The sequence below is a fragment of the Astatotilapia calliptera genome, chromosome 5, assembly GCF_964374335.1.
Source record: "Astatotilapia calliptera chromosome 5, fAstCal68.1, whole genome shotgun sequence".
Lineage (NCBI taxonomy): Eukaryota > Metazoa > Chordata > Actinopteri > Cichliformes > Cichlidae > Astatotilapia > Astatotilapia calliptera.
In genome coordinates, this window is record NC_137426.1 from 24,435,102 (window position 1) to 24,458,733 (window position 23,632).

The 23,632-nt window shown below is 44.9% G+C and overlaps 15 non-coding genes across 15 annotated transcripts; all 15 read right to left on the bottom strand.

Annotated features, from left to right (window-relative positions):
• Positions 1–915: 915 nt before the first annotated feature.
• trnaf-gaa (transfer RNA phenylalanine (anticodon GAA)) lies at positions 916–988 on the bottom strand. Its single transcript has one exon. It is a non-coding gene; the product is annotated as a tRNA-Phe (tRNA).
• Positions 989–1,503: 515 nt separating this feature from the next.
• Positions 1,504–1,576, bottom strand: trnak-uuu (transfer RNA lysine (anticodon UUU)). Its single transcript has one exon. It is a non-coding gene; the product is annotated as a tRNA-Lys (tRNA).
• A 427-nt stretch (positions 1,577–2,003) lies between these two features.
• trnaf-gaa (transfer RNA phenylalanine (anticodon GAA)) lies at positions 2,004–2,076 on the bottom strand. The gene has a single exon. It is a non-coding gene; the product is annotated as a tRNA-Phe (tRNA).
• Positions 2,077–3,093: 1,017 nt separating this feature from the next.
• Positions 3,094–3,166, bottom strand: trnaf-gaa (transfer RNA phenylalanine (anticodon GAA)). Its single transcript has one exon. It is a non-coding gene; the product is annotated as a tRNA-Phe (tRNA).
• A 515-nt stretch (positions 3,167–3,681) lies between these two features.
• On the bottom strand, positions 3,682–3,754 carry trnak-uuu (transfer RNA lysine (anticodon UUU)). Its single transcript has one exon. It is a non-coding gene; the product is annotated as a tRNA-Lys (tRNA).
• Positions 3,755–4,181: 427 nt separating this feature from the next.
• trnaf-gaa (transfer RNA phenylalanine (anticodon GAA)) lies at positions 4,182–4,254 on the bottom strand. Its single transcript has one exon. It is a non-coding gene; the product is annotated as a tRNA-Phe (tRNA).
• Positions 4,255–4,769: 515 nt separating this feature from the next.
• Positions 4,770–4,842, bottom strand: trnak-uuu (transfer RNA lysine (anticodon UUU)). The gene has a single exon. It is a non-coding gene; the product is annotated as a tRNA-Lys (tRNA).
• Positions 4,843–6,359: 1,517 nt separating this feature from the next.
• Positions 6,360–6,432, bottom strand: trnaf-gaa (transfer RNA phenylalanine (anticodon GAA)). Its single transcript has one exon. It is a non-coding gene; the product is annotated as a tRNA-Phe (tRNA).
• Positions 6,433–7,447: 1,015 nt separating this feature from the next.
• trnaf-gaa (transfer RNA phenylalanine (anticodon GAA)) lies at positions 7,448–7,520 on the bottom strand. Its single transcript has one exon. It is a non-coding gene; the product is annotated as a tRNA-Phe (tRNA).
• A 2,105-nt stretch (positions 7,521–9,625) lies between these two features.
• trnaf-gaa (transfer RNA phenylalanine (anticodon GAA)) lies at positions 9,626–9,698 on the bottom strand. The gene has a single exon. It is a non-coding gene; the product is annotated as a tRNA-Phe (tRNA).
• A 1,015-nt stretch (positions 9,699–10,713) lies between these two features.
• Positions 10,714–10,786, bottom strand: trnaf-gaa (transfer RNA phenylalanine (anticodon GAA)). The gene has a single exon. It is a non-coding gene; the product is annotated as a tRNA-Phe (tRNA).
• Positions 10,787–11,801: 1,015 nt separating this feature from the next.
• On the bottom strand, positions 11,802–11,874 carry trnaf-gaa (transfer RNA phenylalanine (anticodon GAA)). Its single transcript has one exon. It is a non-coding gene; the product is annotated as a tRNA-Phe (tRNA).
• Positions 11,875–15,653: 3,779 nt separating this feature from the next.
• On the bottom strand, positions 15,654–15,726 carry trnak-uuu (transfer RNA lysine (anticodon UUU)). The gene has a single exon. It is a non-coding gene; the product is annotated as a tRNA-Lys (tRNA).
• A 2,103-nt stretch (positions 15,727–17,829) lies between these two features.
• Positions 17,830–17,902, bottom strand: trnak-uuu (transfer RNA lysine (anticodon UUU)). The gene has a single exon. It is a non-coding gene; the product is annotated as a tRNA-Lys (tRNA).
• Positions 17,903–21,103: 3,201 nt separating this feature from the next.
• trnak-uuu (transfer RNA lysine (anticodon UUU)) lies at positions 21,104–21,176 on the bottom strand. The gene has a single exon. It is a non-coding gene; the product is annotated as a tRNA-Lys (tRNA).
• Positions 21,177–23,632: the final 2,456 nt, after the last annotated feature.

Consider the following 23,632-nt stretch of genomic DNA (forward strand, 5'->3'; position numbering starts at 1 on the left):
ACACTGGATCAATGTGAAGTGAACTTTTAAGCTTTGGATTTAACAGTGAACTGTGATGAACTTTGCTCTCTTAAATGTTGTCCCACCCAAAGTAAGACAGAAAAAAAGTGAAAGTGTAGCGTGTCGAGAAACCCAGGGCGGATTTGGTGAGATTGGCATGTCTTAGACACCGGGTTTCGCAAAGGAGCTGAGCTGAGAACCAACTGGCGGTGAGTTGGACCGAGGGGCAGGAAAAGATTCTTTACAGAGCTTGTACGGTGGGATTATCTGAAAGAGGCCTCTGTCCCTGATATCCACAAATCCCATATCGTCATCCCACCTGCAGTCTATGGACTTTGCTAAAGATGACAATGAGGTCACAGAACTATCAAGAACAACTGAGCTTGTTAGGTAAAGCCATGGAAGGGCAAGGAGACACCTGGACAGGGACTTGAACCCTGGACCCTCAGATTAAAAGTCTGTTGCTCTTCCATCTGAGCTACCCAGGTAACAAGAGTCACATGTTTGTCCTCTGGGACACATATTGTCTTTCTTTTCTGTAAAAACGTGATCTCTTATCCTCTCATTTTACTGTAGGTACTGGTGAGGATTTGCAGTTAGATATTATTAAATGGTCATTTCAGACAAGAGCCAAGGGAAGGATTTGATTCTAGGGGAAACATCGCTAGGCTGTATTATGACGTGTGATCACCCAACCTACAAAGCCCTAGGTAAGTCAATGGTATAATGGGTGAGGCCTGGGAGCTTCTGAAGGAGGACCTTCTTCAAATTCCACCTCCACTTGATGGACGTTTGCAAGCTGCACCATCTGTGTTTGTTTTCTCATTTGATGGCAATGATCCACGTAGTTGTAGGCCGTATAATGAAGTCCTACCAACAAACCTACCAAGCCCTAGATGGTGACCAAAATAGCTTTGCCGAAACCCAGGATCGAACTAGGGTCCTTTAGATCTTCAGTCTAACGCTCTCCCAGCTGAGCTATTTCGGCACGTTTTGCAATGGAAAGTGCTCAAAAATTGCATTCTAATCACCAGTCAGGTCTACAGCTGGCCAAACTGCACTACAGCTGCCATTCTGAGACACTGGATCAATGTGAAGTGAACTTTTAAGCTTTGGATTTAACAGTGAACTGTGATGAACTTTGCTCTCTTAAATGTTGTCCCACCCAAAGTAAGACAGAAAAAAAGTGAAAGTGTAGCGTGTCGAGAAACCCAGGGCGGATTTGGTGAGATTGGCATGTCTTAGACACCGGGTTTCGCAAAGGAGCTGAGCTGAGAACCAACTGGCGGTGAGTTGGACCGAGGGGCAGGAAAAGATTCTTTACAGAGCTTGTACGGTGGGATTATCTGAAAGAGGCCTCTGTCCCTGATATCCACAAATCCCATATCGTCATCCCACCTGCAGTCTATGGACTTTGCTAAAGATGACAATGAGGTCACAGAACTATCAAGAACAACTGAGCTTGTTAGGTAAAGCCATGGAAGGGCAAGGATCCAAAGGAGACACCTGGACAGGGACTTGAACCCTGGACCCTCAGATTAAAAGTCTGATGCTCTTCCATCTGAGCTACCCAGGTAACAAGAGTCACGTGTTTGTCCTCTGGGACACATATTGTCTTTCTTTTCTGTAAAAACGTGATCTCTTATCCTCTCATTTTACTGTAGGTACTGGTGAGGATTTGCAGTTAGATATTATTAAATGGTCATTTCAGACAAGAGCCAAGGGAAGGATTTGATTCTAGGGGAAACATCGCTAGGCTGTATTATGACGTGTGATCACCCAACCTACAAAGCCCTAGGTAAGTCAATGGTATAATGGGTGAGGCCTGGGAGCTTCTGAAGGAGGACCTTCTTCAAATTCCACCTCCACTTGATGGACGTTTGCAAGCTGCACCATCTGTGTTTGTTTTCTCATTTGATGGCAATGATCCACGTAGTTGTAGGCCGTATAATGAAGTCCTACCAACAAACCTACCAAGCCCTAGATGGTGACCAAAATAGCTTTGCCGAAACCCAGGATCGAACTAGGGTCCTTTAGATCTTCAGTCTAACGCTCTCCCAGCTGAGCTATTTCGGCACGTTTTGCAATGGAAAGTGCTCAAAAATTGCATTCTAATCACCAGTCAGGTCTACAGCTGGCCAAACTGCACTACAGCTGCCATTCTGAGACACTGGATCAATGTGAAGTGAACTTTTAAGCTTTGGATTTAACAGTGAACTGTGATGAACTTTGCTCTCTTAAATGTTGTCCCACCCAAAGTAAGACAGAAAAAAAGTGAAAGTGTAGCGTGTCGAGAAACCCAGGGCGGATTTGGTGAGATTGGCATGTCTTAGACACCGGGTTTCGCAAAGGAGCTGAGCTGAGAACCAACTGGCGGTGAGTTGGACCGAGGGGCAGGAAAAGATTCTTTACAGAGCTTGTACGGTGGGATTATCTGAAAGAGGCCTCTGTCCCTGATATCCACAAATCCCATATCGTCATCCCACCTGCAGTCTATGGACTTTGCTAAAGATGACAATGAGGTCACAGAACTATCAAGAACAACTGAGCTTGTTAGGTAAAGCCATGGAAGGGCAAGGATCCAAAGGAGACACCTGGACAGGGACTTGAACCCTGGACCCTCAGATTAAAAGTCTGATGCTTTTCCATCTGAGCTACCCAGGCTACAATAGTGACATGTGTTTGTCCTCTGGGACACATATTGTCTTTCTTTTCTGTAAAAACGTGATCTCTTATCCTCTCATTTTACTGTAGGTACTGGTGAGGATTTCAAGTTAGATATTATTAAATGGTCATTTCAGACAAGAGCCAAGGGAAGGATTTGATTCTAGGGGAAACATCGCTAGGCTGTATTATGACGTGTGATCACCCAACCTACAAAGCCCTAGGTAAGTCAATGGTATAATGGGTGAGGCCTGGGAGCTTCTGAAGGAGGACCTTCTTCAAATTCCACCTCCACTTGATGGACGTTTGCAAGCTGCACCATCTGTGTTTGTTTTCTCATTTGATGGCAATGATCCACGTAGTTGTAGGCCGTATAATGAAGTCCTACCAACAAACCTACCAAGCCCTAGATGGTGACCAAAATAGCTTTGCCGAAACCCAGGATCGAACTAGGGTCCTTTAGATCTTCAGTCTAACGCTCTCCCAGCTGAGCTATTTCGGCACGTTTTGCAATGGAAAGTGCTCAAAAATTGCATTCTAATCACCAGTCAGGTCTACAGCTGGCCAAACTGCACTACAGCTGCCATTCTGAGACACTGGATCAATGTGAAGTGAACTTTTAAGCTTTGGATTTAACAGTGAACTGTGATGAACTTTGCTCTCTTAAATGTTGTCCCACCCAAAGTAAGACAGAAAAAAAGTGAAAGTGTAGCGTGTCGAGAAACCCAGGGCGGATTTGGTGAGATTGGCATGTCTTAGACACCGGGTTTCGCAAAGGAGCTGAGCTGAGAACCAACTGGCGGTGAGTTGGACCGAGGGGCAGGAAAAGATTCTTTACAGAGCTTGTACGGTGGGATTATCTGAAAGAGGCCTCTGTCCCTGATATCCACAAATCCCATATCGTCATCCCACCTGCAGTCTATGGACTTTGCTAAAGATGACAATGAGGTCACAGAACTATCAAGAACAACTGAGCTTGTTAGGTAAAGCCATGGAAGGGCAAGGATCCAAAGGAGACACCTGGACAGGGACTTGAACCCTGGACCCTCAGATTAAAAGTCTGATGCTCTTCCAGCTGAGCTACCCAGGTAACAAGAGTCACGTGTTTGTCCTCTGGGACACATATTGTCTTTCTTTTCTGTAAAAACGTGATCTCTTATCCTCTCATTTTACTGTAGGTACTGGTGAGGATTTGCAGTTAGATATTATTAAATGGTCATTTCAGACAAGAGCCAAGGGAAGGATTTGATTCTAGGGGAAACATCGCTAGGCTGTATTATGACGTGTGATCACCCAACCTACCAAGCCCTAGGTAAGTCAATGGTATAATGGGTGAGGCCTGGGAGCTTCTGAAGGAGGACCTTCTTCAAATTCCACCTCCACTTGATGGACGTTTGCAAGCTGCACCATCTGTGTTTGTTTTCTCATTTGATGGCAATGATCCACGTAGTTGTAGGCCGTATAATGAAGTCCTACCAACAAACCTACCAAGCCCTAGATGGTGACCAAAATAGCTTTGCCGAAACCCAGGATCGAACTAGGGTCCTTTAGATCTTCAGTCTAACGCTCTCCCAGCTGAGCTATTTCGGCACGTTTTGCAATGGAAAGTGCTCAAAAATTGCATTCTAATCACCAGTCAGGTCTACAGCTGGCCAAACTGCACTACAGCTGCCATTCTGAGACACTGGATCAATGTGAAGTGAACTTTTAAGCTTTGGATTTAACAGTGAACTGTGATGAACTTTGCTCTCTTAAATGTTGTCCCACCCAAAGTAAGACAGAAAAAAAATGAAAGTGTAACGTGTCGAGAAACCCAGGGCGGATTTGGTGAGATTGGCATGTCTTAGACACCGGGTTTCGCAAAGGAGCTGAGCTGAGAACCAACTGGCGGTGAGATGGACCGAGGGGCAGGAAAAGATTCTTTACAGAGCTTGTACGGTGGGATTATCTGAAAGAGGCCTCTGTCCCTGATATCCACAAATCCCATATCGTCATCCCACCTGCAGTCTATGGACTTTGCTAAAGATGACAATGAGGTCACAGAACTATCAAGAACAACTGAGCTTGTTAGGTAAAGCCATGGAAGGGCAAGGATCCAAAGGAGACACCTGGACAGGGACTTGAACCCTGGACCCTCAGATTAAAAGTCTGATGCTCTTCCATCTGAGCTACCCAGGTAACAAGAGTCACGTGTTTGTCCTCTGGGACACATATTGTCTTTCTTTTCTGTAAAAACGTGATCTCTTATCCTCTCATTTTACTGTAGGTACTGGTGAGGATTTGAAGTTAGATATTATTAAATGGTCATTTCAGACAAGAGCCAAGGGAAGGATTTGATTCTAGGGGAAACATCGCTAGGCTGTATTATGACGTGTGATCACCCAACCTACCAAGCCCTAGGTAAGTCAATGGTATAATGGGTGAGGCCTGGGAGCTTCTGAAGGAGGACCTTCTTCAAATTCCACCTCCACTTGATGGACGTTTGCAAGCTGCACCATCTGTGTTTGTTTTCTCATTTGATGGCAATGATCCACGTAGTTGTAGGCCGTATAATGAAGTCCTACCAACAAACCTACCAAGCCCTAGATGGTGACCAAAATAGCTTTGCCGAAACCCAGGCTCGAACTAGGGTCCTTTAGATCTTCAGTCTAACGCTCTCCCAGCTGAGCTATTTCGGCACGTTTTGCAATGGAAAGTGCTCAAAAATTGCATTCTAATCACCAGTCAGGTCTACAGCTGGCCAAACTGCACTACAGCTGCCATTCTGAGACACTGGATCAATGTGAAGTGAACTTTTAAGCTTTGGATTTAACAGTGAACTGTGATGAACTTTGCTCTCTTAAATGTTGTCCCACCCAAAGGAAGACAGAAAAAAAATGAAAGTGTAACGTGTCGAGAAACCCAGGGCGGATTTGGTGAGATTGGCATGTCTTAGACACCGGGTTTCGCAAAGGAGCTGAGCTGAGAACCAACTGGCGGTGAGTTGGACCGAGGGGCAGGAAAAGATTCTTTACAGAGCTTGTACGGTGGGATTATCTGAAAGAGGCCTCTGTCCCTGATATCCACAAATCCCATATCGTCATCCCACCTGCAGTCTATGGACTTTGCTAAAGATGACAATGAGGTCACAGAACTATCAAGAACAACTGAGCTTGTTAGATAAAGCCATGGAAGGGCAAGGATCCAAAGGAGACACCTGGACAGGGACTTGAACCCTGGACCCTCAGATTAAAAGTCTGATGCTTTTCCATCTGAGCTACCCAGGCTACAATAGTGACATGTGTTTGTCCTCTGGGACACATATTGTCTTTCTTTTCTGTAAAAACGTGATCTCTTATCCTCTCATTTTACTGTAGGTACTGGTGAGGATTTGCAGTTAGATATTATTAAATGGTCATTTCAGACAAGAGCCAAGGGAAGGATTTGATTCTAGGGGAAACATCGCTAGGCTGTATTATGACGTGTGATCACCCAACCTACAAAGCCCTAGGTAAGTCAATGGTATAATGGGTGAGGCCTGGGAGCTTCTGAAGGAGGACCTTCTTCAAATTCCACCTCCACTTGATGGACGTTTGCAAGCTGCACCATCTGTGTTTGTTTTCTCATTTGATGGCAATGATCCACGTAGTTGTAGGCCGTATAATGAAGTCCTACCAACAAACCTACCAAGCCCTAGATGGTGACCAAAATAGCTTTGCCGAAACCCAGGATCGAACTAGGGTCCTTTAGATCTTCAGTCTAACGCTCTCCCAGCTGAGCTATTTCGGCACGTTTTGCAATGGAAAGTGCTCAAAAATTGCATTCTAATCACCAGTCAGGTCTACAGCTGGCCAAACTGCACTACAGCTGCCATTCTGAGACACTGGATCAATGTGAAGTGAACTTTTAAGCTTTGGATTTAACAGTGAACTGTGATGAACTTTGCTCTCTTAAATGTTGTCCCACCCAAAGTAAGACAGAAAAAAAGTGAAAGTGTAGCGTGTCGAGAAACCCAGGGCGGATTTGGTGAGATTGGCATGTCTTAGACACCGGGTTTCGCAAAGGAGCTGAGCTGAGAACCAACTGGCGGTGAGTTGGACCGAGGGGCAGGAAAAGATTCTTTACAGAGCTTGTACGGTGGGATTATCTGAAAGAGGCCTCTGTCCCTGATATCCACAAATCCCATATCGTCATCCCACCTGCAGTCTATGGACTTTGCTAAAGATGACAATGAGGTCACAGAACTATCAAGAACAACTGAGCTTGTTAGGTAAAGCCATGGAAGGGCAAGGATCCAAAGGAGACACCTGGACAGGGACTTGAACCCTGGACCCTCAGATTAAAAGTCTGATGCTCTTCCATCTGAGCTACCCAGGTAACAAGAGTCACGTGTTTGTCCTCTGGGACACATATTGTCTTTCTTTTCTGTAAAAACGTGATCTCTTATCCTCTCATTTTACTGTAGGTACTGGTGAGGATTTGCAGTTAGATATTATTAAATGGTCATTTCAGACAAGAGCCAAGGGAAGGATTTGATTCTAGGGGAAACATCGCTAGGCTGTATTATGACGTGTGATCACCCAACCTACCAAGCCCTAGGTAAGTCAATGGTATAATGGGTGAGGCCTGGGAGCTTCTGAAGGAGGACCTTCTTCAAATTCCACCTCCACTTGATGGACGTTTGCAAGCTGCACCATCTGTGTTTGTTTTCTCATTTGATGGCAATGATCCACGTAGTTGTAGGCCGTATAATGAAGTCCTACCAACAAACCTACCAAGCCCTAGATGGTGACCAAAATAGCTTTGCCGAAACCCAGGATCGAACTAGGGTCCTTTAGATCTTCAGTCTAACGCTCTCCCAGCTGAGCTATTTCGGCACGTTTTGCAATGGAAAGTGCTCAAAAATTGCATTCTAATCACCAGTCAGGTCTACAGCTGGCCAAACTGCACTACAGCTGCCATTCTGAGACACTGGATCAATGTGAAGTGAACTTTTAAGCTTTGGATTTAACAGTGAACTGTGATGAACTTTGCTCTCTTAAATGTTGTCCCACCCAAAGTAAGACAGAAAAAAAGTGAAAGTGTAGCGTGTCGAGAAACCCAGGGCGGATTTGGTGAGATTGGCATGTCTTAGACACCGGGTTTCGCAAAGGAGCTGAGCTGAGAACCAACTGGCGGTGAGTTGGACCAAGGGGCAGGAAAAGATTCTTTACAGAGCTTGTACGGTGGGATTATCTGAAAGAGGCCTCTGTCCCTGATATCCACAAATCCCATATCGTCATCCCACCTGCAGTCTATGGACTTTGCTAAAGATGACAATGAGGTCACAGAACTATCAAGAACAACTGAGCTTGTTAGGTAAAGCCATGGAAGGGCAAGGATCCAAAGGAGACACCTGGACAGGGACTTGAACCCTGGACCCTCAGATTAAAAGTCTGATGCTCTTCCATCTGAGCTACCCAGGTAACAAGAGTCACGTGTTTGTCCTCTGGGACACATATTGTCTTTCTTTTCTGTAAAAACGTGATCTCTTATCCTCTCATTTTACTGTAGGTACTGGTGAGGATTTGCAGTTAGATATTATTAAATGGTCATTTCAGACAAGAGCCAAGGGAAGGATTTGATTCTAGGGGAAACATCGCTAGGCTGTATTATGACGTGTGATCACCCAACCTACCAAGCCCTAGGTAAGTCAATGGTATAATGGGTGAGGCCTGGGAGCTTCTGAAGGAGGACCTTCTTCAAATTCCACCTCCACTTGATGGACGTTTGCAAGCTGCACCATCTGTGTTTGTTTTCTCATTTGATGGCAATGATCCACGTAGTTGTAGGCCGTATAATGAAGTCCTACCAACAAACCTACCAAGCCCTAGATGGTGACCAAAATAGCTTTGCCGAAACCCAGGCTCGAACTAGGGTCCTTTAGATCTTCAGTCTAACGCTCTCCCAGCTGAGCTATTTCGGCACGTTTTGCAATGGAAAGTGCTCAAAAATTGCATTCTAATCACCAGTCAGGTCTACAGCTGGCCAAACTGCACTACAGCTGCCATTCTGAGACACTGGATCAATGTGAAGTGAACTTTTAAGCTTTGGATTTAACAGTGAACTGTGATGAACTTTGCTCTCTTAAATGTTGTCCCACCCAAAGGAAGACAGAAAAAAAATGAAAGTGTAACGTGTCGAGAAACCCAGGGCGGATTTGGTGAGATTGGCATGTCTTAGACACCGGGTTTCGCAAAGGAGCTGAGCTGAGAACCAACTGGCGGTGAGTTGGACCGAGGGGCAGGAAAAGATTCTTTACAGAGCTTGTACGGTGGGATTATCTGAAAGAGGCCTCTGTCCCTGATATCCACAAATCCCATATCGTCATCCCACCTGCAGTCTATGGACTTTGCTAAAGATGACAATGAGGTCACAGAACTATCAAGAACAACTGAGCTTGTTAGATAAAGCCATGGAAGGGCAAGGATCCAAAGGAGACACCTGGACAGGGACTTGAACCCTGGACCCTCAGATTAAAAGTCTGATGCTTTTCCATCTGAGCTACCCAGGCTACAATAGTGACATGTGTTTGTCCTCTGGGACACATATTGTCTTTCTTTTCTGTAAAAACGTGATCTCTTATCCTCTCATTTTACTGTAGGTACTGGTGAGGATTTGCAGTTAGATATTATTAAATGGTCATTTCAGACAAGAGCCAAGGGAAGGATTTGATTCTAGGGGAAACATCGCTAGGCTGTATTATGACGTGTGATCACCCAACCTACAAAGCCCTAGGTAAGTCAATGGTATAATGGGTGAGGCCTGGGAGCTTCTGAAGGAGGACCTTCTTCAAATTCCACCTCCACTTGATGGACGTTTGCAAGCTGCACCATCTGTGTTTGTTTTCTCATTTGATGGCAATGATCCACGTAGTTGTAGGCCGTATAATGAAGTCCTACCAACAAACCTACCAAGCCCTAGATGGTGACCAAAATAGCTTTGCCGAAACCCAGGATCGAACTAGGGTCCTTTAGATCTTCAGTCTAACGCTCTCCCAGCTGAGCTATTTCGGCACGTTTTGCAATGGAAAGTGCTCAAAAATTGCATTCTAATCACCAGTCAGGTCTACAGCTGGCCAAACTGCACTACAGCTGCCATTCTGAGACACTGGATCAATGTGAAGTGAACTTTTAAGCTTTGGATTTAACAGTGAACTGTGATGAACTTTGCTCTCTTAAATGTTGTCCCACCCAAAGTAAGACAGAAAAAAAGTGAAAGTGTAGCGTGTCGAGAAACCCAGGGCGGATTTGGTGAGATTGGCATGTCTTAGACACCGGGTTTCGCAAAGGAGCTGAGCTGAGAACCAACTGGCGGTGAGTTGGACCGAGGGGCAGGAAAAGATTCTTTACAGAGCTTGTACGGTGGGATTATCTGAAAGAGGCCTCTGTCCCTGATATCCACAAATCCCATATCGTCATCCCACCTGCAGTCTATGGACTTTGCTAAAGATGACAATGAGGTCACAGAACTATCAAGAACAACTGAGCTTGTTAGGTAAAGCCATGGAAGGGCAAGGATCCAAAGGAGACACCTGGACAGGGACTTGAACCCTGGACCCTCAGATTAAAAGTCTGATGCTCTTCCATCTGAGCTACCCAGGTAACAAGAGTCACGTGTTTGTCCTCTGGGACACATATTGTCTTTCTTTTCTGTAAAAACGTGATCTCTTATCCTCTCATTTTACTGTAGGTACTGGTGAGGATTTGCAGTTAGATATTATTAAATGGTCATTTCAGACAAGAGCCAAGGGAAGGATTTGATTCTAGGGGAAACATCGCTAGGCTGTATTATGACGTGTGATCACCCAACCTACCAAGCCCTAGGTAAGTCAATGGTATAATGGGTGAGGCCTGGGAGCTTCTGAAGGAGGACCTTCTTCAAATTCCACCTCCACTTGATGGACGTTTGCAAGCTGCACCATCTGTGTTTGTTTTCTCATTTGATGGCAATGATCCACGTAGTTGTAGGCCGTATAATGAAGTCCTACCAACAAACCTACCAAGCCCTAGATGGTGACCAAAATAGCTTTGCCGAAACCCAGGATCGAACTAGGGTCCTTTAGATCTTCAGTCTAACGCTCTCCCAGCTGAGCTATTTCGGCACGTTTTGCAATGGAAAGTGCTCAAAAATTGCATTCTAATCACCAGTCAGGTCTACAGCTGGCCAAACTGCACTACAGCTGCCATTCTGAGACACTGGATCAATGTGAAGTGAACTTTTAAGCTTTGGATTTAACAGTGAACTGTGATGAACTTTGCTCTCTTAAATGTTGTCCCACCCAAAGTAAGACAGAAAAAAAGTGAAAGTGTAGCGTGTCGAGAAACCCAGGGCGGATTTGGTGAGATTGGCATGTCTTAGACACCGGGTTTCGCAAAGGAGCTGAGCTGAGAACCAACTGGCGGTGAGTTGGACCAAGGGGCAGGAAAAGATTCTTTACAGAGCTTGTACGGTGGGATTATCTGAAAGAGGCCTCTGTCCCTGATATCCACAAATCCCATATCGTCATCCCACCTGCAGTCTATGGACTTTGCTAAAGATGACAATGAGGTCACAGAACTATCAAGAACAACTGAGCTTGTTAGGTAAAGCCATGGAAGGGCAAGGATCCAAAGGAGACACCTGGACAGGGACTTGAACCCTGGACCCTCAGATTAAAAGTCTGATGCTCTTCCATCTGAGCTACCCAGGTAACAAGAGTCACGTGTTTGTCCTCTGGGACACATATTGTCTTTCTTTTCTGTAAAAACGTGATCTCTTATCCTCTCATTTTACTGTAGGTACTGGTGAGGATTTGCAGTTAGATATTATTAAATGGTCATTTCAGACAAGAGCCAAGGGAAGGATTTGATTCTAGGGGAAACATCGCTAGGCTGTATTATGACGTGTGATCACCCAACCTACAAAGCCCTAGGTAAGTCAATGGTATAATGGGTGAGGCCTGGGAGCTTCTGAAGGAGGACCTTCTTCAAATTCCACCTCCACTTGATGGACGTTTGCAAGCTGCACCATCTGTGTTTGTTTTCTCATTTGATGGCAATGATGCACGTAGTTGTAGGCCGTATAATGAAGTCCTACCAACAAACCTACCAAGCCCTAGATGGTGACCAAAATAGCTTTGCCGAAACCCAGGATCGAACTAGGGTCCTTTAGATCTTCAGTCTAACGCTCTCCCAGCTGAGCTATTTCGGCACGTTTTGCAATGGAAAGTGCTCAAAAATTGCATTCTAATCACCAGTCAGGTCTACAGCTGGCCAAACTGCACTACAGCTGCCATTCTGAGACACTGGATCAATGTGAAGTGAACTTTTAAGCTTTGGATTTAACAGTGAACTGTGATGAACTTTGCTCTCTTAAATGTTGTCCCACCCAAAGTAAGACAGAAAAAAAGTGAAAGTGTAACGTGTCGAGAAACCCAGGGCGGATTTGGTGAGATTGGCATGTCTTAGACACCGGGTTTCGCAAAGGAGCTGAGCTGAGAACCAACTGGCGGTGAGTTGGACCGAGGGGCAGGAAAAGATTCTTTACAGAGCTTGTACGGTGGGATTATCTGAAAGAGGCCTCTGTCCCTGATATCCACAAATCCCATATCGTCATCCCACCTGCAGTCTATGGACTTTGCTAAAGATGACAATGAGGTCACAGAACTATCAAGAACAACTGAGCTTGTTAGGTAAAGCCATGGAAGGGCAAGGATCCAAAGGAGACACCTGGACAGGGACTTGAACCCTGGACCCTCAGATTAAAAGTCTGATGCTCTTCCATCTGAGCTACCCAGGTAACAAGAGTCACGTGTTTGTCCTCTGGGACACATATTGTCTTTCTTTTCTGTAAAAACGTGATCTCTTATCCTCTCATTTTACTGTAGGTACTGGTGAGGATTTGCAGTTAGATATTATTAAATGGTCATTTCAGACAAGAGCCAAGGGAAGGATTTGATTCTAGGGGAAACATCGCTAGGCTGTATTATGACGTGTGATCACCCAACCTACCAAGCCCTAGGTAAGTCAATGGTATAATGGGTGAGGCCTGGGAGCTTCTGAAGGAGGACCTTCTTCAAATTCCACCTCCACTTGATGGACGTTTGCAAGCTGCACCATCTGTGTTTGTTTTCTCATTTGATGGCAATGATCCACGTAGTTGTAGGCCGTATAATGAAGTCCTACCAACAAACCTACCAAGCCCTAGATGGTGACCAAAATAGCTTTCCCGAAACCCAGGATCGAACTAGGGTCCTTTAGATCTTCAGTCTAACGCTCTCCCAGCTGAGCTATTTCGGCACGTTTTGCAATGGAAAGTGCTCAAAAATTGCATTCTAATCACCAGTCAGGTCTACAGCTGGCCAAACTGCACTACAGCTGCCATTCTGAGACACTGGATCAATGTGAAGTGAACTTTTAAGCTTTGGATTTAACAGTGAACTGTGATGAACTTTGCTCTCTTAAATGTTGTCCCACCCAAAGTAAGACAGAAAAAAAGTGAAAGTGTAACGTGTCGAGAAACCCAGGGCGGATTTGGTGAGATTGGCATGTCTTAGACACCGGGTTTCGCAAAGGAGCTGAGCTGAGAACCAACTGGCGGTGAGTTGGACCGAGGGGCAGGAAAAGATTCTTTACAGAGCTTGTACGGTGGGATTATCTGAAAGAGGCCTCTGTCCCTGATATCCACAAATCCCATATCGTCATCCCACCTGCAGTCTATGGACTTTGCTAAAGATGACAATGAGGTCACAGAACTATCAAGAACAACTGAGCTTGTTAGGTAAAGCCATGGAAGGGCAAGGATCCAAAGGAGACACCTGGACAGGGACTTGAACCCTGGACCCTCAGATTAAAAGTCTGATGCTCTTCCATCTGAGCTACCCAGGTAACAAGAGTCACGTGTTTGTCCTCTGGGACACATATTGTCTTTCTTTTCTGTAAAAACGTGATCTCTTATCCTCTCATTTTACTGTAGGTACTGGTGAGGAATTGAAGTTAGATATTATTAAATGGTCATTTCAGACAAGAGCCAAGGGAAGGATTTGATTCTAGGGGAAACATCGCTAGGCTGTATTATGACGTGTGATCACCCAACCTACAAAGCCCTAGGTAAGTCAATGGTATAATGGGTGAGGCCTGGGAGCTTCTGAAGGAGGACCTTCTTCAAATTCCACCTCCACTTGATGGACGTTTGCAAGCTGCACCATCTGTGTTTGTTTTCTCATTTGATGGCAATGATGCACGTAGTTGTAGGCCGTATAATGAAGTCCTACCAACAAACCTACCAAGCCCTAGATGGTGACCAAAATAGCTTTGCCGAAACCCAGGATCGAACTAGGGTCCTTTAGATCTTCAGTCTAACGCTCTCCCAGCTGAGCTATTTCGGCACGTTTTGCAATGGAAAGTGCTCAAAAATTGCATTCTAATCACCAGTCAGGTCTACAGCTGGCCAAACTGCACTACAGCTGCCATTCTGAGACACTGGATCAATGTGAAGTGAACTTTTAAGCTTTGGATTTAACAGTGAACTGTGATGAACTTTGCTCTCTTAAATGTTGTCCCACCCAAAGTAAGACAGAAAAAAAATGAAAGTGTAACGTGTCGAGAAACCCAGGGTGGATTTGGTGAGATTGGCATGTCTTAGACACCGGGTTTCGCAAAGGAGCTGAGCTGAGAACCAACTGGCGGTGAGTTGGACCGAGGGGCAGGAAAAGATTCTTTACAGAGCTTGTACGGTGGGATTATCTGAAAGAGGCCTCTGTCCCTGATATCCACAAATCCCATATCGTCATCCCACCTGCAGTCTATGGACTTTGCTAAAGATGACAATGAGGTCACAGAACTATCAAGAACAACTGAGCTTGTTAGGTAAAGCCATGGAAGGGCAAGGATCCAAAGGAGACACCTGGACAGGGACTTGAACCCTGGACCCTCAGATTAAAAGTCTGATGCTCTTCCATCTGAGCTACCCAGGTAACAAGAGTCACGTGTTTGTCCTCTGGGACACATATTGTCTTTCTTTTCTGTAAAAACGTGATCTCTTATCCTCTCATTTTACTGTAGGTACTGGTGAGGAATTGAAGTTAGATATTATTAAATGGTCATTTCAGACAAGAGCCAAGGGAAGGATTTGATTCTAGGGGAAACATCGCTAGGCTGTATTATGACGTGTGATCACCCAACCTACAAAGCCCTAGGTAAGTCAATGGTATAATGGGTGAGGCCTGGGAGCTTCTGAAGGAGGACCTTCTTCAAATTCCACCTCCACTTGATGGACGTTTGCAAGCTGCACCATCTGTGTTTGTTTTCTCATTTGATGGCAATGATGCACGTAGTTGTAGGCCGTATAATGAAGTCCTACCAACAAACCTACCAAGCCCTAGATGGTGACCAAAATAGCTTTGCCGAAACCCAGGATCGAACTAGGGTCCTTTAGATCTTCAGTCTAACGCTCTCCCAGCTGAGCTATTTCGGCACGTTTTGCAATGGAAAGTGCTCAAAAATTGCATTCTAATCACCAGTCAGGTCTACAGCTGGCCAAACTGCACTACAGCTGCCATTCTGAGATACTGGATCAATGTGAAGTGAACTTTTAAGCTTTGGATTTAACAGTGAACTGTGATGAACTTTGCTCTCTTAAATGTTGTCCCACCCAAAGTAAGACAGAAAAAAAGTGAAAGTGTAGCGTGTCGAGAAACCCAGGGCGGATTTGGTGAGATTGGCATGTCTTAGACACCGGGTTTCGCAAAGGAGCTGAGCTGAGAACCAACTGGCGGTGAGTTGGACCGAGGGGCAGGAAAAGATTCTTTACAGAGCTTGTACGGTGGGATTATCTGAAAGAGGCCTCTGTCCCTGATATCCACAAATCCCATATCGTCATCCCACCTGCAGTCTATGGACTTTGCTAAAGATGACAATGAGGTCACAGAACTATCAAGAACAACTGAGCTTGTTAGGTAAAGCCATGGAAGGGCAAGGATCCAAAGGAGACACCTGGACAGGGACTTGAACCCTGGACCCTCAGATTAAAAGTCTGATGCTCTTCCATCTGAGCTACCCAGGCAACAAGAGTCACGTGTTTGTCCTCTGGGACACATATTGTCTTTCTTTTCTGTAAAAACGTGATCTCTTATCCTCTCATTTTACTGTAGGTACTGGTGAGGATTTGCAGTTAGATATTATTAAATGGTCATTTCAGACAAGAGCCAAGGGAAGGATTTGATTCTAGGGGAAACATCGCTAGGCTGTATTATGACGTGTGATCACCCAACCTACAAAGCCCTAGGTAAGTCAATGGTATAATGGGTGAGGCCTGGGAGCTTCTGAAGGAGGACCTTCTTCAAATTCCACCTCCACTTGATGGACGTTTGCAAGCTGCACCATCTGTGTTTGTTTTCTCATTTGATGGCAATGATCCACGTAGTTGTAGGCCGTATAATGAAGTCCTACCAACAAACCTACCAAGCCCTAGATGGTGACCAAAATAGCTTTGCCGAAACCCAGGATCGAACTAGGGTCCTTTAGATCTTCAGTCTAACGCTCTCCCAGCTGAGCTATTTCGGCACGTTTTGCAATGGAAAGTGCTCAAAAATTGCATTCTAATCACCAGTCAGGTCTACAGCTGGCCAAACTGCACTACAGCTGCCATTCTGAGACACTGGATCAATGTGAAGTGAACTTTTAAGCTTTGGATTTAACAGTGAACTGTGATGAACTTTGCTCTCTTAAATGTTGTCCCACCCAAAGTAAGACAGAAAAAAAGTGAAAGTGTAACGTGTCGAGAAACCCAGGGCGGATTTGGTGAGATTGGCATGTCTTAGACACCGGGTTTCGCAAAGGAGCTGAGCTGAGAACCAACTGGCGGTGAGTTGGACCGAGGGGCAGGAAAAGATTCTTTACAGAGCTTGTACGGTGGGATTATCTGAAAGAGGCCTCTGTCCCTGATATCCACAAATCCCATATCGTCATCCCACCTGCAGTCTATGGACTTTGCTAAAGATGACAATGAGGTCACAGAACTATCAAGAACAACTGAGCTTGTTAGGTAAAGCCATGGAAGGGCAAGGATCCAAAGGAGACACCTGGACAGGGACTTGAAGCCTGGACCCTCAGATTAAAAGTCTGATGCTCTTCCATCTGAGCTACCCAGGTAACAAGAGTCACGTGTTTGTCCTCTGGGACACATATTGTCTTTCTTTTCTGTAAAAACGTGATCTCTTATCCTCTCATTTTACTGTAGGTACTGGTGAGGATTTGCAGTTAGATATTATTAAATGGTCATTTCAGACAAGAGCCAAGGGAAGGATTTGATTCTAGGGGAAACATCGCTAGGCTGTATTATGACGTGTGATCACCCAACCTACAAAGCCCTAGGTAAGTCAATGGTATAATGGGTGAGGCCTGGGAGCTTCTGAAGGAGGACCTTCTTCAAATTCCACCTCCACTTGATGGACGTTTGCAAGCTGCACCATCTGTGTTTGTTTTCTCATTTGATGGCAATGATGCACGTAGTTGTAGGCCGTATAATGAAGTCCTACCAACAAACCTACCAAGCCCTAGATGGTGACCAAAATAGCTTTGCCGAAACCCAGGATCGAACTAGGGTCCTTTAGATCTTCAGTCTAACGCTCTCCCAGCTGAGCTATTTCGGCACGTTTTGCAATGGAAAGTGCTCAAAAATTGCATTCTAATCACCAGTCAGGTCTACAGCTGGCCAAACTGCACTACAGCTGCCATTCTGAGACACTGGATCAATGTGAAGTGAACTTTTAAGCTTTGGATTTAACAGTGAACTGTGATGAACTTTGCTCTCTTAAATGTTGTCCCACCCAAAGTAAGACAGAAAAAAAGTGAAAGTGTAGCGTGTCGAGAAACCCAGGGCGGATTTGGTGAGATTGGCATGTCTTAGACACCGGGTTTCGCAAAGGAGCTGAGCTGAGAACCAACTGGCGGTGAGTTGGACCGAGGGGCAGGAAAAGATTCTTTACAGAGCTTGTACGGTGGGATTATCTGAAAGAGGCCTCTGTCCCTGATATCCACAAATCCCATATCGTCATCCCACCTGCAGTCTATGGACTTTGCTAAAGATGACAATGAGGTCACAGAACTATCAAGAACAACTGAGCTTGTTAGGTAAAGCCATGGAAGGGCAAGGATCCAAAGGAGACACCTGGACAGGGACTTGAACCCTGGACCCTCAGATTAAAAGTCTGATGCTCTTCCAGCTGAGCTACCCAGGTAACAAGAGTCATGTGTTTGTCCTCTGGGACACATATTGTCTTTCTTTTCTGTAAAAACGTGATCTCTTATCCTCTCATTTTACTGTAGGTACTGGTGAGGATTTGCAGTTAGATATTATTAAATGGTCATTTCAGACAAGAGCCAAGGGAAGGATTTGATTCTAGGGGAAACATCGCTAGGCTGTATTATGACGTGTGATCACCCAACCTACAAAGCCCTAGGTAAGTCAATGGTATAATGGGTGAGGCCTGGGAGCTTCTGAAGGAGGACCTTCTTCAAATTCCACCTCCACTTGATGGACGTTTGCAAGCTGCACCATCTGTGTTTGTTTTCTCATTTGATGGCAATGATGCACGTAGTTGTAGGCCGTATAATGAAGTCCTACCAACAAACCTACCAAGCCCTAGATGGTGACCAAAATAGCTTTGCCGAAACCCAGGATCGAACTAGGGTCCTTTAGATCTTCAGTCTAACGCTCTCCCAGCTGAGCTATTTCGGCACGTTTTGCAATGGAAAGTGCTCAAAAATTGCATTCTAATCACCAGTCAGGTCTACAGCTGGCCAAACTGCACTACAGCTGCCATTCTGAGACACTGGATCAATGTGAAGTGAACTTTTAAGCTTTGGATTTAACAGTGAACTGTGATGAACTTTGCTCTCTTAAAGAGCAAAGTTGCTCTCTTAAAGTAAGACAGAAAAAAAGTGAAAGTGTAACGTGTCGAGAAACCCAGGGCGGATTTGGAGAGATTGGCATGTCTTAGACACCGGGTTTCGCAAAGGAGCTGAGCTGAGAACCAACTGGCGGTGAGTTGGACCGAGGGGCAGGAAAAGATTCTTTACAGAGCTTGTACGGTGGGATTATCTGAAAGAGGCCTCTGTCCCTGATATCCACAAATCCCATATCGTCATCCCACCTGCAGTCTATGGACTTTGCTAAAGATGACAATGAGGTCACAGAACTATCAAGAACAACTGAGCTTGTTAGGTAAAGCCATGGAATGGCAAGGATCCAAAGGAGACACCTGGACAGGGACTTGAACCCTGGACCCTCAGATTAAAAGTCTGATGCTCTTCCATCTGAGCTACCCAGGTAACAAGAGTCACGTGTTTGTCCTCTGGGACACATATTGTCTTTCTTTTCTGTAAAAACGTGATCTCTTATCCTCTCATTTTACTGTAGGTACTGGTGAGGATTTGCAGTTAGATATTATTAAATGGTCATTTCAGACAAGAGCCAAGGGAAGGATTTGATTCTAGGGGAAACATCGCTAGGCTGTATTATGACGTGTGATCACCCAACCTACAAAGCCCTAGGTAAGTCAATGGTATAATGGGTGAGGCCTGGGAGCTTCTGAAGGAGGACCTTCTTCAAATTCCACCTCCACTTGATGGACGTTTGCAAGCTGCACCATCTGTGTTTGTTTTCTCATTTGATGGCAATGATCCACGTAGTTGTAGGCCGTATAATGAAGTCCTACCAACAAACCTACCAAGCCCTAGATGGTGACCAAAAAAGCTTTGCCGAAACCCAGGATCGAACTAGGGTCCTTTAGATCTTCAGTCTAACGCTCTCCCAGCTGAGCTATTTCGGCACGTTTTGCAATGGAAAGTGCTCAAAAATTGCATTCTAATCACCAGTCAGGTCTACAGCTGGCCAAACTGCACTACAGCTGCCATTCTGAGACACTGGATCAATGTGAAGTGAACTTTTAAGCTTTGGATTTAACAGTGAACTGTGATGAACTTTGCTCTCTTAAATGTTGTCCCACCCAAAGTAAGACAGAAAAAAAGTGAAAGTGTAACGTGTCGAGAAACCCAGGGCGGATTTGGTGAGATTGGCATGTCTTAGACACCAGGTTTCGCAAAGGAGCTGAGCTGAGAACCAACTGGCGGTGAGTTGGACCGAGGGGCAGGAAAAGATTCTTTACAGAGCTTGTACGGTGGGATTATCTGAAAGAGGCCTCTGTCCCTGATATCCACAAATCCCATATCGTCATCCCACCTGCAGTCTATGGACTTTGCTAAAGATGACAATGAGGTCACAGAACTATCAAGAACAACTGAGCTTGTTAGGTAAAGCCATGGAATGGCAAGGATCCAAAGGAGACACCTGGACAGGGACTTGAACCCTGGACCCTCAGATTAAAAGTCTGATGCTCTTCCATCTGAGCTACCCAGGTAACAAGAGTCACATGTTTGTCCTCTGGGACACATATTGTCTTTCTTTTCTGTAAAAACGTGATCTCTTATCCTCTCATTTTACTGTAGGTACTGGTGAGGATTTGCAGTTAGATATTATTAAATGGTCATTTCAGACAAGAGCCAAGGGAAGGATTTGATTCTAGGGGAAACATCGCTAGGCTGTATTATGACGTGTGATCACCCAACCTACAAAGCCCTAGGTAAGTCAATGGTATAATGGGTGAGGCCTGGGAGCTTCTGAAGGAGGACCTTCTTCAAATTCCACCTCCACTTGATGGATGTTTGCAAGCTGCACCATCTGTGTTTGTTTTCTCATTTGATGGCAATGATCCACGTAGTTGTAGGCCGTATAATGAAGTCCTACCAACAAACCTACCAAGCCCTAGATGGTGACCAAAATAGCTTTGCCGAAACCCAGGATCGAACTAGGGTCCTTTAGATCTTCAGTCTAACGCTCTCCCAGCTGAGCTATTTCGGCACGTTTTGCAATGGAAAGTGCTCAAAAATTGCATTCTAATCACCAGTCAGGTCTACAGCTGGCCAAACTGCACTACAGCTGCCATTCTGAGACACTGGATCAATGTGAAGTGAACTTTTAAGCTTTGGATTTAACAGTGAACTGTGATGAACTTTGCTCTCTTAAAGAGCAAAGTTGCTCTCTTAAAGTAAGACAGAAAAAAAGTGAAAGTGTAACGTGTCGAGAAACCCAGGGCGGATTTGGTGAGATTGGCATGTCTTAGACACCGGGTTTCGCAAAGGAGCTGAGCTGAGAACCAACTGGCGGTGAGTTGGACCGAGGGGCAGGAAAAGATTCTTTACAGAGCTTGTACGGTGGGATTATCTGAAAGAGGCCTCTGTCCCTGATATCCACAAATCCCATATCGTCATCCCACCTGCAGTCTATGGACTTTGCTAAAGATGACAATGAGGTCACAGAACTATCAAGAACAACTGAGCTTGTTAGGTAAAGCCATGGAATGGCAAGGATCCAAAGGAGACACCTGGACAGGGACTTGAACCCTGGACCCTCAGATTAAAAGTCTGATGCTCTTCCATCTGAGCTACCCAGGCAACAAGAGTCACGTGTTTGTCCTCTGGGACACATATTGTCTTTCTTTTCTGTAAAAACGTGATCTCTTATCCTCTCATTTTACTGTAGGTACTGGTGAGGATTTGCAGTTAGATATTATTAAATGGTCATTTCAGACAAGAGCCAAGGGAAGGATTTGATTCTAGGGGAAACATCGCTAGGCTGTATTATGACGTGTGATCACCCAACCTACCAAGCCCTAGGTAAGTCAATGGTATAATGGGTGAGGCCTGGGAGCTTCTGAAGGAGGACCTTCTTCAAATTCCACCTCCACTTGATGGATGTTTGCAAGCTGCACCATCTGTGTTTGTTTTCTCATTTGATGGCAATGATCCACGTAGTTGTAGGCCGTATAATGAAGTCCTACCAACAAAACTACCAAGCCCTAGATGGTGACCAAAATAGCTTTGCCGAAACCCAGGATCGAACTAGGGTCCTTTAGATCTTCAGTCTAACGCTCTCCCAGCTGAGCTATTTCGGCACGTTTTACAATGGAAAGTGCTCAAAAATTGCATTCTAATCACCAGTCAGGTCTACAGCTGGCCAAACTGCACTACAGCTGCCATTCTGAGACACTGGATCAATGTGAAGTGAACTTTTAAGCTTTGGATTTAACAGTGAACTGTGATGAACTTTGCTCTCTTAAATCGTTTAAAAAATTTAAAACAGAATTTAATCTGGAAAATATGGATCTGGACATCATTTTTACAATACAGAAATAAAGAGCGCCTCCTCCCCAGGGCAAGGATGTCTGCCTACCAAAACCGTGTCTAACGCTACAAAGGACTACAAAAACAAAATGGCAACAACAAGTTGAAAATTGGACTGTCAGAGTGTGATTGGCTCTCAATGTATATCACACAACAAACATCAACTAGTTCCAAAAGGTAGAGGGAATTTGAGTGGAAAACTCCAATTAGATTATTTTGTAAATGGTAAATGGCCTGTATTTGTATAGCGCTTTTCTAGTCCCTAAGGACCCCAAAGCGCTTTACACAACCAGTGTTCCACCCATTCACACACTGGTGATGGCAAGCTACATTGTAGCCACAGCTGCCATGGGGCGCACTGACAGAGGCGAGGCTGCCGGACACTGGCGCCACCGGGCCCTTTGACCACCACCAGTAGGCAACGGTTGAAGTGTCTTTTGGATGAGTACACAACTGCCTTCTTTTTATATCCAAGTTAACAGATGACATCATGATCTATGCCATCCCTAAGGATCCCAGGATCTTCTTACTGGGTTTGTGTAAAGAAATATACTCTAAAACACTTCTTCAGTAAAGACTCAGAGAAGAGAAACACACAGAACTTCTTGCTAGCAAGGGCAATCTCCAGAACCTAGACTCGCACTGAGAAACTGCCCCGGTCTTTATTTATACCTCAGTGGGTGCTTGTGTGTGTGTGTGCGTGTGTGTGTGTGTGTGGGGTCCTGCTGATCAAAGGGGTATATAACAGCACAAAAGGAACATCCTTGGTCATAAAGAGGGTAGTCTCCCCCTCACCCTAGATGGTTCACCCTAGATAACACAGTGAAGAAGTCCAGCAGTTCATCACAACAAAAGGCACTTAGACTAAAACAGACATAGCTACGTTAAAACAATAAAACAAGGTACGACCTCTTCCCATGCTCCCAGGATGTAGGTGTGCATTCCAGGAATGCAAGCCTTTTGCAGCCTGCTAGAGATCACACATCCTGTCACTACACAATTGATTATACGCCTCTAAGCATACATGGTTAAATATTTCCTAATACAAATAACTGCATGCAGTATTCTACCATATGCGAACTTATATCACTGAAAGATTATACTGACTACTAAGTACAATTTTCCATTGACAGTTTGCTACCTAGAGATTAGATTCTAAAAAAGGACAGATATTAATAGGTTTGTAGCTTAAACCTATTCGCTGGAATGTTCAAGACAATTCAACTGCACAGCAAAGCAAGACACAAGTAGGCAAAGTTCTTTATGTTTCTCGTGCACGGGAGAGAACTGGACAAAGGCCGTTCCTTCGCTTGACCCCAGTTGCTCTCGTCCGTTCCCACGTAACACTGCTCTTTTATTTAGGTTACATGAATATACATAGGCTCATTAACATATGACGTGTAGGGTCAGAGTGTGACCCCATAAACAACTTCCCTAAACCTGCTGGTCTCATGATCCCAAGGGGTGTGTGATCTATGCCAGAACACTCTGGAGAGGAGTGAACGCACCCCCTCTTCATGCTACACAGAGTTGTTACAGACCTCCTAGGATGAGACATTCTTTCAATCTACAAATGATTATATACTTCTAAGCATATCTAAATATATATTTCTAGGCATAAAGGACAATCCAACAATACAAATCTAACAGATATATTTTTAAAATCCTGTTGCTCGCATCTAAAAAGGCCATAACAAGGAATTGGCTTAAGAAAGATCCTCCCCGAG